The sequence below is a fragment of the Tamandua tetradactyla genome, chromosome 24 (assembly GCF_023851605.1).
Source record: "Tamandua tetradactyla isolate mTamTet1 chromosome 24, mTamTet1.pri, whole genome shotgun sequence".
Classification (NCBI taxonomy): Eukaryota; Metazoa; Chordata; class Mammalia; order Pilosa; family Myrmecophagidae; genus Tamandua; species Tamandua tetradactyla.
In genome coordinates this window covers 40,048,742-40,065,310 of record NC_135350.1, presented here as the reverse complement: position 1 = coordinate 40,065,310, position 16,569 = coordinate 40,048,742, and the positions used below count along the sequence as shown (strand labels likewise).

Below are 16,569 nucleotides of genomic sequence, written 5' to 3'. Positions count from 1 at the left end.
TACAGAGCTTATCAAGCGCCTGCTGTGGGTAAGGCATTCTGCTACATTCTTTGAGAGTTACAAAATGAATAATAATAATGCCCTCTCTTTAAGGAGTTTACATTCTGCTGGGCAAATAGGCAAAAGCACTATTGTTGTAACAGAGTTGCAAGATAATGTGGAAGCACAAAGGAGATGAATTTTGAGTGGGGTGGGGGAATGGAAAAGGCTTCATGATCAAAGCAGTATTTGAGCTGGGGTTAACTGTGGAGAGGATCAAAAAAGGTGTATTGTACTTAAAGAACAGTCAGAGGAGTGATGTGGAAGGAAATGTATCCAGAGACTGTTCTATTACAGTTGTGATTGTATTTTCCAGAGGAGAGAAAGAGGAAGGCAGTGGGAGAAAAGGACAGACCATTCCATCCAAGTGTGAAATGTCCAGTACAGCAGACAGCAGCCACCTGTGCCACTGAGCATACTTGCAATGTGACTGGTCTGAATTGAGGTGTCCTGTAAGGATCAAATGCACACAGAGTTCACCGACTTAGTTTGGGGCAAAAATGTCAGTGTTCCATTAATAGACTTTTTGTAGTGATCACACATTAAAATGAAAGCATTTTGGAGAATCTGGCCATAAATTTAGAAATAGAACATTGTTCAAATCAACTGCACCCATTTCTCTTTACCTTTTTCGTATGGCTACTGGCAAATTTAAAATTATATTTGTTGCTCTCATTGTATTTCTACGAGACAGAGCTCATCTGCAGGGTGCATGGAAAGAAAGAAAGGAATAGAAGATACTAGGAAAGGGGCAACTCCAGGGTTTACAATAAATTGGTGTGGGCCACAGAGGCCTCTGAGGCTTCTGGCTTGGGTGTTGCAATCCACCTGAAGGTGTGCGCTGCTGCACGGAGGCTTTGGAGGGCAGAGGAACAATGCAGGTTTCATTTCAGGCCTGTGGATCACAGAGTGTGCCGTACAGAGATTGGTTTGGCAGCAGAATGTGGGGTGGATCCGAGCTGGCAGCGGCTGAAGGTGGGGAGACCAGTTGGGTTGGGTCCCCCCGTGCCCGTCTCACCTGGTTGCTGCAGCTTCACGGGGCGGGTGGTGGCGGCGAGAGCCTCCCTTCTGTGCGGTGTACTTTTGTAGAAGAATTCTGCAGAATCGCTTGATGTGTTTAGGCTGAGTTTTACTCTGGTCTTCCCAATTCTGCCTCAATCATCTTTCTTAAGACGACCACACCCTTCAGAGGAGAGAAGAAAAGCAGCATGCAAATGAAGATGTGTCCAAAAGTTTTTAATGTATCATATTTAGACAGATACAGCAACTTATCCTTTTCCTTATTATGTCAGGAAGCAGATTAATTTGGTTAAGAGAAAGGAAGTATCTAAATAAGTTTCCTGAGCTTTATTTCCTAGAATCAAAACAATACCTAAGAAGATCCTTTATTACAAGGGACCTCTTTCATGAGAGTTGTGTTCATTCATCCATTCATTCATTCATGCACCAAATACTTATTGAACATCTGCTGTGTCAGGTGGTACAGTAACTTCTCCTATAGCAGAGATGATCAAGGTCAGGGTCACTCTTTTGTTTAACCCAGGGAGATAGGTGCAGAGATAAATTACAAAACTGATAAGTGCTCTAACAGAAGTGTGACTAAAACGTTAAAGAATCATAAGGCAGTAGTCATGTATAAGATCTCTCTGATCAGAACCATGGTTATTCTGATTCCATTTCTTTGCGGACCTTAAGATCACGTCGTCTTGCTGTAAGGAGTGCTGTGGCAGAATTCAGCTTGTGTAAAGTTTGTCCCACTTAAACTTTTGAGTTTGAGTAGATGCAGTGACTTATAGCAAACATGTTTCCTCTCTTGTGGCTGCTCTGCCATCCTATTTTAGTTAATGTGAAACTGCTCTTCCAAGATTTTATATTCAGATGAAGGTATTAGACATGACATGCCATCAAGAATTCCTAACTTGTGGCAAAGTATGGCATTTTTCCTAATTAATGGTATTCATATAAAATATTTTTTGGGCAATGATGCGAAGTAACAGAAAAGCATTTAATACACACTTAAAAGAAAAAGCTAAGTGTGATGTTATGATCACCTAAGTTAAATTTGAAAAAGATCTTTAGCTAATTTGGGGTCATGATACAACAAACATGCTGTCAAGTCACCGTGTAGAATATACTGGCTGCACTTGTTTTGTTTTGCTTTTTTTTTGGCATGGGCAGGCCTTAGGAATCTAACCCCGGTCTCCAGCATGGCAGGTGAGAACTCTGCCACTGAGCCACCACTGCCTGCCCCATATTGCCTGCACTTTTGTAACAGCCTCTGGTTCTGCTGCCTTCTCCATCCCCTTATGTGTGCCCAGATGATTTTTATGGAACCACAATTACTAAAAAACTCTAATAGAACTTTCCTGCCTAAAAAAAAAATACTGCAAATCTCTTTACAGCCTGATTTGCCCTCACCTCTTAAGTTTTTCCCCTAATTTTCTCTTGTGCATCTTATAGTACAACACAAATTTTCACTGTTTTTCCTCAAAAGCTGTTTCTTCCCATGTCTCTGATCATATTGATCCCATTCCTGTAATGGTCTTCCAAACTCTACTTTGTTTTCCTGGGAAAATACTGTTCTTCCCACAATAACCCTATTTGGGTTCAAGTCAGCAAATTTTTATCGAGGTCTTTCCACGTGCAATGTGTTAGGGATACAAAACTCATTCAGACAGAGGCTTTTTGCTAATAGAATAGGAGGCAGGTGTACAAATATTTATTCATCATTTTCTATGTGCCTGAATGAGATATGGAAGATAAAGTGCTAAAAAACCAAAACAACAACAACAAAGATATCAGCCCCATGAATCATATGTATGGGGGACAGAAATCAAATTTTGCCATTGATTGTGAGAAGTTCTATGAAGAAAAAAATCTTGATCTGAGACAATAAATAATGGGTAGGAAAATCATTTTAGATAAAGAGGAGGGTCAGAATTGGCCTCTCTGAGGAGGTGACATAAGGAAAAGACATGGAGAAACTTTAAACACATATTGCTAAGTGAAATCAGTCAGTAAGTCATATCTGCATACATATGATCCCAACATATGACATTCTGGAAAAGGCAAAACTATAGAGATAGTAAAAAGATCAGTGGTTGTCAGGGGAACAGGCAGAGGAGGGAAAGGATGAATAGGTGTAGCACAGGGGATTTTTAGGGCACTGAAATTATTCCATATGATACAATAAACATGGAGCTATGATGTGCATTTGTCAAGTCCCATAGAACTGTGCAGCACAAAGAGTGAACCCTAACGTACACCATGGAGTTTACTTGATATAATGTATCAATATTGGTTCATCGATTGTTAAAATGTACCACATTAATGCAATGCAAGATGTTACAATTGCCAGGTGAGAGGGAGTGCGGCTGTATGGAAACTATATTTTTTGCACAGTCTTTCCGTAAAATACTCTTAAAAACAAAGTCTATTAAAGAAAACAGAAAAAAGACATTTAAACAAATAATTAAAGTATAATGAAGATTTATTATCATAGGGTATGTACAGGAGACCTATGTGTAAAAATGTAAATGAATAGTTATATGCAGGGTGATAAATTCATAATAGAGGGATGTAAAAAGAAGGGAGCTTTGGTGTTGAGAGCGTCACATAAATGTTGCCATTCAGTGGAAGGATTTGGTGAGGGGTGGCTGAAGGGCTTTCCATACAGTAGCATGGAAGTTTAATACAATTTGGGTTATGTTCACAGAATTTGAAGTAGTTTGGTATCACTGGTGTTAAACAGTGCAGGGAGCCCAGAGGCAGGAAATGAGGCTGAGAAGTGGGTGTTTCAGCCAGAGCCGGACTCATCTTAACCTCTGGGCACTTCCATGTCTGATATCAAGGACAGGGTTTTAAATCTCTGTGTTTCAGTTTCTTGTCTCTTAAACTGAGTGAGTGATAGCACCCACCCTGTCAGGTTATTATAAGGATTAAAAAAGGCAGTACTTATGAAGTACTATGTCTGGCACAAAGCAAGTGCCCAATGGATGCCCTTGACAGCCATAGACTTTGTATTGCGTGGAGATAAGCCTGGACCTATTGCAGACCCGTGGAGGGTTATTTGCAATGCGAAGACTTGATCATGCTTCTGCTTTTCAAATATCCTTTTAAAAGGAGCATGTGTCTGTCTGTGTGGGTGTATCATGAGGGGTAGTTCTGGAATTGTACTTCTGTAGATCTGACCTCACCTTTTCCCCTTGCCCTGCTGCACAACTACTTGTTCCTTCGCCTGTGTTCCCACAGCATTTTATCTCTGCTGTGGCATTTTCCCATTGTATTTTATAGTTTGTGTTTCTCACACTAGACTGAATTCCCTCAGGGTGCTAAGGACTATGTGTTACTCATCTTTACATCCCAGTGCCAAGAATAGGGCCTGACACTGGCACATACTGGGCGCTTGATAAATGTTTGTTGGATTTATTTGAAAGGTTTACTAGGGAGTTGCCCTAACTTATAATTCAAGAGAAAGGTCCTCCCATGGAAGAGTCTGGACATGTTGCTATGGGAGGGTGTTTTCATTCTTTCATGCACCAGGTATTTATTGAGTACCTACTGCACATGGCCCTGTGGGGGATACAGAGATGAATCAGTTGTGCAGTCTGCCCTGGGTTGTGTGAACTGTTACAGTCTTTAATTATGGCTATAAAGGGACAGTAAGGGAAATGGCTGTTGATAGGTTTAATGGAAAATAAACCATGAAGTGGTTTAGTTGTTTTAGAGATTTGGATCAGATGTGTAATGACTTTAATCGAAGAATCTTGGAATTATTTCTCTAATAATGTCCCATCGGTGATAGCTTGTTACATTTTGTTTTTATATCAGCATGGACTCTGTCTAATAACTGCATGGTGTAAAGTACTTGTTTCTCAGGTTTTAATCCTGAGTAGAAATGATTCCTCTTATACAAGATAGGACATATATCCCTGCCCTTAGACTAAAATTTCTTCTTGGACTCTTGCTACTTTTTCTAGGGCTTAATCTACAGTAAGCATCATCTTTGATTATAGAGGTACCTGGTTATAAATTTTTATTACAGTGTTGTATTTTAGCTTTTGGTTGCATCTGTCTCTGCTTTTCTCACCTTAATTCTCTGGTACTTGCATCTACCTCCTAAGCACTCCCCACCTTTTAATTATTAGAAAAGGCAGATTTGAAACCATCCCTAAAGCCTAGAATATTCTTCCTCTTTTGACCCAATGAACTAATGAATCCTCATTGAAAATTTGCCTCAACTCCAGTGGTCTTCAAATCCCTGGGGTCCACTGGCTACTTTTGTCCTTGTCATCTTCATAGCTCTTGGCCCAAGTCTCTGTTAGTGTATCAGGGGCAGGCAGGTTCTGAGACACCAAAACCCCCAATAATGAATAAAGCCTATGCAAGGTGGGAGGGTATTTAAATTATTCAGATTATGAAGGAGCGTGTTTAATAGCTCTTTTTATCTTTGTGAAAAAATTTATTTGAAAACTTTTATTCTAAAATGTCAAGCTTGTCAGAGCAGTTCCATTTTCAAAATGTCCCTTTAATATGAAAAGATACTCAGCCATGCATACTAAGAAAGTTGCAAATGAAAACTACATGAAAATGTTATATCTTTTCTGCCAGGTTGGCAAAAATCAAAAGTTTGACAACTTGTTTGTTGTCAAGGCTGCAGGGGACTAAATACTGTATTAATACACAGCTGGTAGAAGTGCAGAATGAGGGGGAATTTGGCAATAGGTAACAAAATTACATCTGCATCTCCCTTTGATTGAGTATGCTTACTTGTAGGAATCTATACCCAGGATATCCAGCAAAAAATATGAAAAGAGATGTCTATAAGTGTATTCATTATAGATTATATGTAATAGTAAAAACTGCAAATAATCCACATATCATCGAAAAGGAGCTCGTTAAAAAAAAAAACCTCTGGTTCTATTTACACTTCTTAAAAGAAAATGAGGGGGCGGGCCATGGTGACTCAGCAGGCAGAATTCTCACCTGCCACACCAGAAACCCAATTCCATTCCTGGTGCCTGCCCATGTGAAAAAAAAAAAAAAGGAGGACTCTCTGTTTCCTACTATGGCGGGTTCTCTAGGATATTATTTTAAAAAGCAAAGTGTAGAACAGTGTGTATAAATAAATAATGCTACCTTTCTTTAGTAAGGGAAGAAGATTGTGAAAGTATATATGTATTTGCTTATATTAAAAGAATAAATAATAGAAGATGCGCTGGTTTGAAGCTGTTATGTACCCCAGAAAATGGTTATTTTAATCCCTTCCTGTGGGTACAGACTTGTTGAGGGTAGGACCTTTCAGTTAGGTTATTTCAGTTGAGAAGTGGCCCACTGTGTTTGAGATGGGTCTTAATCCTTTTACTAAAGTCCTCTAGGGAGAGAATAAAGGAAGAGGTGACTCTTAGAGAGAAACACCCAGCAACGTATGGAGAGAACACAGTAAAAAGTGCAGAGATGATAAGAGAGGACCTACAGAAGCTCTGGAGGTGGCCACTAGAATCAGAAGCTGAAACCAAGGAGACCCAGGAGCAAAGGGCTGGCTGTGTGCCTTGCCATTTGACAGAGGAGCCCTGTATGCCAGCAGCCTGTCTTCAGAGTTCAGGTATCATCCTGTTGGGACATTTTCATGCCTTAGAACTGTAAATTTCAAGTTAATAAATCCCCATTGTAAAAGTCAATCCATTTCAGGTAATTATATATATATAATTTTTATTAATAAAATTGATCAACATACAACGCTAACATTCTTAATGTGTGAACATTCCATATTTGTGCAACCAATGGCTCACAATATCATCACATAGTTGTACATTCACCACCATGATCATTTCTCAGAACAGTTCCATCACTCCAGAAAAAGAAATAAAAAGAAAAAAGAAAAAAATTCATACATACCTCTCATTGACCACTAGTATTTCCCTCTACTCAATTTATTTTAACATTTGTTCCCCTTATTATTTACTTATTTTTAATCCATAGTTTTTACTCATCTGTCCATACAGTAGATAAAAGGAGCATCAGAACAAGGTTTTCACAATCATACAATCACTTTGCGAAAGCTGTAGCATTATACAATCATCTTAAAGAAATGTGGCTACTGGAACACAGCTCTACCGTTTCAGGCACTTTCCTCTAGTCTCTCTAAAACACCTTAGATTAAAAAGGGGTTACCTTTATAATGCATACGAATAACCTCCAGGATAACCTCTTGACATTATTTGAAATCTCTCAGCCACTGACACTTTATTTTGTCTCGTTTCTCTCTACCCCCTTTCAGTCGAGAAGGTTTTCTCAATCCCTTGATGCCGAGTTCCAGCTCATTCTAGGATTTCTGTCCCATGTTGCCAGGAAGGTTTATACCCCTGGGAGTCATGTCCCATGTAGAGAGGGGGAGGGCAGTGAGTTTGCTTATCTAGTTGGCTGAGAGATAGGCAACATCTGAGCAACAAAAGAGGTTCTCCGAGTGGTGACTCTTCGGCCTAATTTTAAGTAGACTTAGGCCTTTGTGGGGTTAAGTTTCATATGAATAAACCCCAGGTTTGAGGGTTCAGCCTATTGATTTTGTTGTCCTCACTGCTTGCGAGAATATTAGGTCTTCTCCAAATGGGGAAGCTGAATTTTCCCTCTTTCTCACCATTCCCCCAAGGGGGCTTTGCAAATACTTTTCACTCACTGACCGAATCACTGTGGGATTCATCGGGCATCACTCTGGACAAACCAACAAAATCTCATGTCCTACTCAAAGTTCCATGTACTTATGATGTTCAATTAAGCTGTCTATATAAGTTATATTAGGAAATGCACTAGTCAAAATATAAATTTTGTACCAAATAAACATTTTTTGCTTTAGTCTCACACATAAGTTAAAATTTTAAAATATTAATTACCATCTATTTTCAGCACCCTGCAGTAATGACATTCCTTTGTTCTTCCTCATGCAAAAACATTTTTAAAATTCGTACATTAATCACTATCATTATACAGTCTAGGCATTCCTAGATTACACCATCTCAGTCTTTATCGTCTATCTTTCTTTCTGATTTCATTTGTGCCCCCAACCCTCCTCCCTCTATCATTCTCAAAATGTAATACATATTTAAAAAAAAAATCGAAATTGAAAAAATAATAGTATAGTGTGTCAAATTGGTGACTTATCTTCACCAAGGGAAATTATAGGCAGTTCTCGCTTTGCCCAGTTCTGATATGCACAAATTTCAGTCACCATGTTTTAAATAACATCAGTCCCCCAATAACGCAGTTCAGATTTCAGCTAGCACAATATATTTACTGTGAGCAATTATCTGAAGTACAAACTTTGCTGCTAGCTCCTCTACACAAATCGCTATGTAATTAACAAAAGTGCATCATGATCAGCAACCAAAGTCTGATGGTGATTGGTCACTGAGCATTTGTACAAGAGCACGCATGCAATTCTATTGCCTCCTTGTTTCCAGTGATAAATCCACATGCAATGGATATTTGAAACAGGGAGTTGTCCTGCAAAGATGAAAGCACACCAAAGAAACGGAAAGCGATAATGCTGGAAATGAAATTCAAGTAAAACCATTGGCACTGCAGAAGAAATAGCTGACAATGGGAATGTTAACACTACTGCTGTTAAAGAGACTGTAGATATGAAGCCAAGAGAAGCTTAGTGAAGGTGAAACGAATGACGTAAAGATTGTGACAAAAAGTGTAAAGATATCGCAGAGTAAATGGTCCTGCAGCAACATTTCATATTAAAGGAACTCTCGGGAGATTTTACACTTAAAGAGCAAAGAATAAAATGTTGAAAGCTAATCTAATGCTTATAGTGGAGTATGACAGTTTGCCAAGGCATAAAAACGATCTGTGCTTCATGTTGTAAAGTTGTGTGATGAGAAGGCAAGTGCTGTTCAAACACTTTAATTCTCAGTGTCCAATGTTTTAGTTACAGTATACTAAATATTAGCTTTGGTATTTATTTAATTTCCCTGTATATTTATTATGGACAGTAAGAGTTTTTAGCGTTTGACAAAACATTTTTAAAGGCTCTAAACAGTCGTAATTTTCCCATTATTATTAAGATTACTTTCACAGTTTCAGCTTGTATAGTCATTTTTATGGTCCTTTACTACCCTGCAAAGCAAGAGCTGCCTGCATTTCAAGTGGCTTTTAAGAAACAGTAATTTTGTCCATTCTTTATGGGATATATATTGAGGATAAAAAGAATAACAGAGAAATCTTAAACTCTTTCTATCAATCATGTTTAGTGATTATACAGTATAATAATAATAAACTATTATTGTAGTTGTTAGGAAACAAAATTTTTGGTGCAAAAGGAAAAAGATATACAAAATAAGAGGTTAAGTAAAAACGCTAACTTAAATGTAATTGGAAATGTCAATAGGAACTAATGATATAAATTACTTTAAAAAATTGCCTTTCTGGAAACTGTAGGACCTGCCTCAGTCAAGATGGTAGACTGTGAAACCTCAGTACTCTATCTGCCCACAGAAGCTTTGAACCACCAGCAAGAATTGACAGAAATATCTTTCTCAAAGCTCCAGAAAACAGTTAAAGGATTTCAGTAATTGGGCAAATGCCAGTCAAATGAAAGGCCACTAAAGAGGGGTGGCAGCTCCTGGTGCCCAGGCGGGTGGTCCCTTACTGGCTCCTCCCCCACACCACATCAGCTGTTGCAGAGCCAGTCCACACTCCCAGTGTGGATCTATGGTCCTGGTTCCAGAAAGAGCAAGGGAACCCTTGTGTGTATATGGGCATATGAATGTCTGGCCCAGTCTGTTTGGTGTTGGCCTGCGGGGCTTGCTGTTCTAGATTTGTCTTGTATGTAGAAAGTGGCTCACAGATTTCTCCCACGGAACACTGGGAGAGTAGTGAAGTGGCTGCCTGGGGCAAAGGATTGCTGGCTGTAGCACACACAGTACCACGCCCAGAACAAGCTCTTTCCTGGAGAAGAGGGGCATTTCTATCTGTGTAAACGTGCATACCCAACACACCAAAATATCAAAATGTCCAGGTTTCAACAAACAGTTACAAAACACACAAAAGAAATGGGACACAAGGGCCCAGGCAGAGGAAATCAGATCTGGGACATACCAGACAGAGACTTAAAATAAAAGGTCCTAAATGTGCTCAAAGTGCTCATGGAAAACATGGACAAAGAACTAAAGGAGATCAGGAAAATGATAGGTAAGCACAAAGACAATAGCAATAGAGAGATGGAAATTCTAAAAAGGAACCAAATTGAGCTAAAGACCACAGTAACAGAAATCAGAAATTTTCTAGAGGGGTTCATGCAGATTGGAGCTGACAGAAGAACTGGTGAACTTCAAGATGAGACAATTGAGATCATCTAATCTGAGTGCCAGAAAGAGGAAAGAATGAAGAAAAGAGCCTGAAGAATCTGTGACACATGATCAAACATACCAACATTTGCACTGTTGGAGTCCCAGAAGAAGAAAAAGAGAGAAAAAGGGAAAGAGAGAATATTCAAAGAAATAGTGATTGAAAACTTCAATAGTGATTGAAGCTTTAACATTGTTAAATTGAAAAATTTAACAAAAGACAAAAGTATACACATCCAAGATACTGAACAAACTCTAAACAGGATAAACCCCAATATATCCACACTTAATATACCTATACCATGGTATAGTATAATCAAACTGTCAAATGTCAAAAATAAAGAGAGGATTCTGAAAGCCACAGAGAGAAGTAACAGATTATATACAGGGAACCGCAATAGGATTAAAATCTGATTTTTCATTGGAAACCAAAGAAGGCAGTAGGGTGATATAGTTGAAGTGCTAAAAGCAAAAAAAAATTACCAACCAATAATTCTTTATCTGGCAAACCTATCTTTCAATAATCAGGGAGAATTGACATTCCCAGATAAACAAAAGCTGAGGGAGTTTGTCACCACTAGAACAGCCCTGTAAGAGACAGGGAGTTCTGCAGGATGAAAGGATAGGGCACTTCAGACAATTGACTGAAGTCACAGGAAGAAATAAAGATCTCTGGTAAAGGTAAAGACATGTAAAGATAAATACCAGTACTATTATATTTTTTTATTTGTAACCCCACGTTTTTACTTCTGACAGGATCTAAAAGACAAATTCTTAGAATGTAATGATAAATTAATGAGTTTTGACTCACAATGTATAAATATATAATCTGGGACAAGAATTACATAAAGTTGGGGGATGGAGGGCTATAGAAATATAGTTTATGTATGCTATTGAAATTGAGTTGGTATAAAAGCAAACAAGATTGTTACAGATTTAGGATGCTAAATTTAATCCTCATGGTAACCACAAAGAAAACATCAGAGAATATGCAAACTCACGGAGACAGAACATAGAGTACAGTGTACCAGGTGTTGAGAGCAGGGGCAATGGGGATGCAATGCAAAATGAGTGGCAGGTTTCTGTTTGGGGTGAAGGGAAGGTGACGGTCATGAATGGTGGTGAGGGTATCACCATTGCAGATGGTGATCAGTCCCGCTGATTCTAGGAGGGGTTGGGATGAGGACATTTATATTGAGTATTTGTTTCCACAGTGACGAAAAAGCAAAAGCAAAGAGATAATGACAGTTAAATGACACTGACTGGGATTTCAGGATGGAGGGGAAAAGGCTGAAAGGAACAGGACATAAGGAAAATTGGAATATAGAATGTAAGCTTTATATCAGTGTTAAATCTCTTGAACTTGGTAACTGCACTGAAGGTGATAATAAGTGATTATCTTTGTTTATGGGAAATGTACAAGAAGTATAATGTATTCGAGGAGTATGATGTGTGCTACCTGCTCTCAAATGTTCAGAAAATAGATAATATGATGGCGATAGATAGGTAGAGATATGGTGAAGGTGGCAACATGTTAAAATTGGTGGAGCTGGGTTTCTGGAGGTGTGGAGGTATTTGAGTTCTCTGTATGGGACTTATATTATTTTTATAACTTTACTGTAAGTTTGAAATTATTGAGAAATAATATGTAAAAAAATGGCCTTTCCTTTTAACCCTTAAGTAAAGCCTAAAAATGACCAATGCGGTAGCAGGGCACATCCCCAGATCTGAAGCATGGGTTTATGCACCATTCCCACTTAAAGGAAACAGTGCTCTTTAGAGTAATGGCTGACTCCAGGTCTGGCTCAGGAAATGTGGAAATGTACAAGATGAACCTGGAATTTCTCATTTTACCAGAAGGCGAAGAGCTATCAAAACCACTGGGGTAACAGCAAAAGGTCTCCAGAAGCAACTTAAAGGGTTTCCCACTAGCCAAAGGCCAGTCAGTGTGACTATAAAATAATTGTAGTGGATTAAAACACGCCAAATATATTTAACCCCCTGCATGTAAAATGATATTTAAACAACCACAAAAACCAGCGGTCACATTTGGAATATTGTAGGGAACAAACTCATAATTTAAAAGAATGAAAAAGAAAGAGTCGACCATTCTTACTAGTTTCCTGAACAAGCTGTTAATCAGAGTAACCAAATAATTGACAGTAATAAAGAGTGATAATGTAGAAATTTAATCATTTTGCATCTTCTAAATGTATAAGCAGTAGCGACCAATAACTGTTGATACAATTAGGTGAAAAGCTGCTGAGAAGCTTTACAAAGGGATAGTTTAAAGTGGCTGATAACTAATATTTAATTTTAAGATTAAAAAGGTAACCACTGTGCATCCTGATGTGAGCCAGTGGGATTGAGACAAACCACCTGTGAAATAGTCTTCCCCAAAATTTGAACAGGAATCTGATGAAGTCTCTAGATCAAATTACCAGTTAATGGGAAGTACACTGGGCTGAGAAACATGTTAAAGGAACACTTCCTTGATGCTAGAAGCAAAATCGTTAATGTTGGAGCTACCAGGAAAAAATACAGTGTTTTCTCCTCAACACAAAAATTTCACAAAAAATGAAAGAAACATAAGGACAAATCAACTCTCTAATAAAAGGGACCCTATTTGGATTGGAACATACCATGTGTATTTGAATACTCACTGGATATTTGATGCTGTTAAAGGAATTGTTACATTTTTTGCGGGATTACGGTCTTGTGGCTACATTAAAAGAAAAAAATCTTTACCTTTAAAAAAATTTAAAGTCTATTTAAACCTGGAAAACCCTGATCCCTGAGTCTCTTACCCATAAAATAAAGAAGTGGATTTGTTGCTCTTTGCTGCTTTCTCCTGTTTGGTAGCCACTCCCTCTTGTTTCCTTTCTCAGAATCTTACTGTAGTACTATAATGTGCAAGCAATCATGTTGCTTGTGAGTAGGCTTCATTTAATCGTGTGCCTTTGGGGCAGGAACTCCAGCGCTGAAGCTGGGATGGCCTGATGGCCCCCGAGGAGCTGCTGTGTGCTTTCTCCCTGACCGTGTGCCCCCTCCTGAGCAGGGTCAGAAGACACCAGTTGTGGGCCTTCAGTCAGGGGTCAGCCAGAGTCTTGCCAAAAAAAGAATTTATGGACTGGGATGAGTCAGGCTTGGCAGAGCGCCAGCCCTCTGTGTGGGAAGGTCTCGTTCCTCAAGAGGTGATAACTAATTAATACCCATGTGGAAACCAGAAGTAAAAATCATCGGGGAGTAATAATGATTTAGCACCTCCTTAAGGTAGCATAACTTGGGGAAGGCAGAGCGGGACCCCTTAAGGGGAAAACGGCACCTCTTATTTGCCAGTCTCCAGGCAGCTTTAATTGGCTGTTGACATCAAAGATTTAAGAAGAAAACACAAGGCCACAGGTCTCGTCTCTGAACAGCTGTACACTAGAGGGAAACACAACTTTTTCAGCCCCCTGCCCCCAGGTGTCCTAAAAACAGTTTCAGACCACCCACAGGGAGGGTGCTGATGAGCGACATGGCAAGCAACAGAGGGGAGTGGACTTGGGGCTGTCTGTGAGGAGAAGGGTGCAGCGGGCTCTTGCCCACCGTTTCTTGGATAACGTGCGATAATTATAATCAAAGGTCATTGAAAAACCAGGCTTAAGTATTGTATGTAGGCAGTAGGTGGTTGACCAAAATGGTGGATTTTCCAGGAACATGATTCAACCCTGAGGATAAGTGCCTGAGTGTTGGGAAAACTGTTTGGAGAATGTTTTTTGTTTCTTTTTTTATGCAATTTCTTGGTCCCCCAGCTGTGATCCCCTTATTTGAGTTGGAAATATGTAATCTCCATAGATACCTCCCTCAAACTATTTATTTATTTGTCAAGGTTTACAATCAAACTATACCTTTGTAAAACAAGAACAAGAAGAAATGAGAATAAGAGAAATGCTATTCATTGAAATTGTTTCAGCCATGTTAGATTTTCTAAAATCAGTTTATATTAATAAAGTGATAGTTCCAGATGACTGTGTTGCTACAACCCCTAAGACTCAAGAACATAACTTGTAGCTCTATGGACTTTTTACTAATGTCTTTTCTGAGTGGGAGAGCGAGGAGAGGCACAGCTTGACTAAATCTTTAGTGTGCTTTGCTGACTACCATGGGAGACTTAAATGTTCATGGTACCTGAAAAGTTTGGTAAAAAACAGGGCTGGAGTTCCGTGTTTACTTTTTGTGTCCCTACCTTTTAGTTATTGGAATATGGTAGATACTCTGGTCTCGTATGTTGAATTTCTTTCAAACCCCAAACACTACTAGAAAAAAATTAAACTAACTAACTATAATGATAAATTACTAGTTGCCTTTTTGCAGAAGCCATCGAATCTAGCTGAGCTCAAAAGGAATGTCAAATTTGGGCGTCCAGGGCCAGCCATGGTGGCTCACCAGGCAGAATTCTCACCTGCCATGCTGGAGACCGTGTTCGCTTTCCAGTGCCTGCCCATGCATAAAAACAAACAAAACAACAACAAAAAACAGATTTGGGAGTGCTGTGGAGAAACACAACTAGATATCAGGAAAAATGATTTTCTTAAAGATAAAACTGCTTTAAAAAAAGAGAAATAGAAAGAAAGAGAGGGAGACCATATGGCATAGAATTTAAGAGCATGGTCTCTGGAACGAGATTGCCAGGGTCATATCTCAGGCCCAGGACTTACCAGCTGCATGACTTTGGGAAAATTACCCAATTGCCGAGTCCTCATTCTCCTTACCTTAAAGCTGAGATGATAATACTGTACTCGGCTTAAGGCTTGTTGTGGGGCTTAATTTAATACTGACGAGGCACATAGAACAGCACGAGGTATGTGGTGATGCTCCACAAACTTAGCACTTTATTTTACTAACATAATTATTCCTGACGCCTTGCTTGCCATTGTCCTTTGGTGTTGAGGCTTTGATATCTAAGATTTTCATTAAGCATCTCAAGCATATGTACGGAGGGAGCATTATCATGTTTGGGGGGAAGTCGTCTTTGTGTAAATTTCCAAGTGAAGATGTTGGGCGAGCCTAAACTGTTCAGCATTTTAAGGTATGAGTCTAACCAGCTTTGAGGTGTGAAGAGGCACTAACATGTTGTCAAATGGGAGCAGAGTTTCCAGCTGAGAGTTCTCCTGCCTCTACTGAGTTCTAATTGGATTAGCCAGGGAAGTTCCCTCCTTCTGAGAACAGAGGAAATACTGAGAACATCAAAGAACTCCATTGTTAAAACTTTTGTGATTTTCTTAAGTTAACCCCCCAAAATAACTAATTAGCTCAGTCATATCTAGATCCTTGATCATTAAAATGATTAACTGGTTATTCATTAACTTTCTGTTCTTTCAGTTATGTTTTCAAGATATTTACAATTGAGAAAATGGAATAGCCCTTTCTCTGGATTAGTAAGTACTTAGAAGAAAATGAATTAAAAAAAAAAAATCTCTCCTATAGAGTTGCACAGTGCTTTGGACATCATAGGTACTTAATAAATATTGATTTGTTTAGATTTAATCATCCTGTTTTACATGTGACTTAGGAAGCAAAGTATGGAACAAATATACCTCAAATAAAAAGCCCCTGGCTTTTTTGGAGGAGAGCCTCAGTCATCAAACGGAATGTAAAATTCCTACCCCATATTAGGTTTTGAATTGTTTGTATTCAAAGATTTGCCAAGAATAAGAACAGTACAATTAGGACAGCAAATGCCAATACTCGATGTAATCACTTTTATGCCTGGAGTGCAGATCTTGATGTAATTTATAAACTGCAGCTTAGTGATTGTGGCTTGTCTGTATATGAAATATATCATTTTCCCTCAAAAGGATAAACCACTCCTGCAAAGATTGGAAAATAAATCCTCTCTTCAAATTCTTAAGTCCTTTCCTTGTCTTTATATGTATTCAGGAAATTTGGGGGATAGTTTGAAGAGATGAATAAACTCCTGATGAGTTTCTTTAGAGGTTAATATTTTAGACTGAATATCTGGAGTAAATACATGTTGGTCAGTTATCTTTGAGAGTTTAAGGAATTCTTAAATGTTGTATATTTTATAATGCAGTACTTCTCAGGCTTTGAGTAATGAGGTTCTCAAGTTGCACATTAAACCACCTGAGGATATTTTAAAATGCCCACTCAACCACTGCCCTTCCCTCACTTCCAGAGA

At 38.8% G+C, this 16,569-nt stretch overlaps 1 protein-coding gene across 3 annotated transcripts in view; it reads left to right on the top strand.

Annotated features, from left to right (window-relative positions):
- AFF1 (ALF transcription elongation factor 1) overlaps positions 1-16,569 on the top strand; it is a 230,891-nt gene that overhangs the window by 37,959 nt on the left and 176,363 nt on the right. The gene's annotated exons all lie outside the window — the stretch shown is intronic.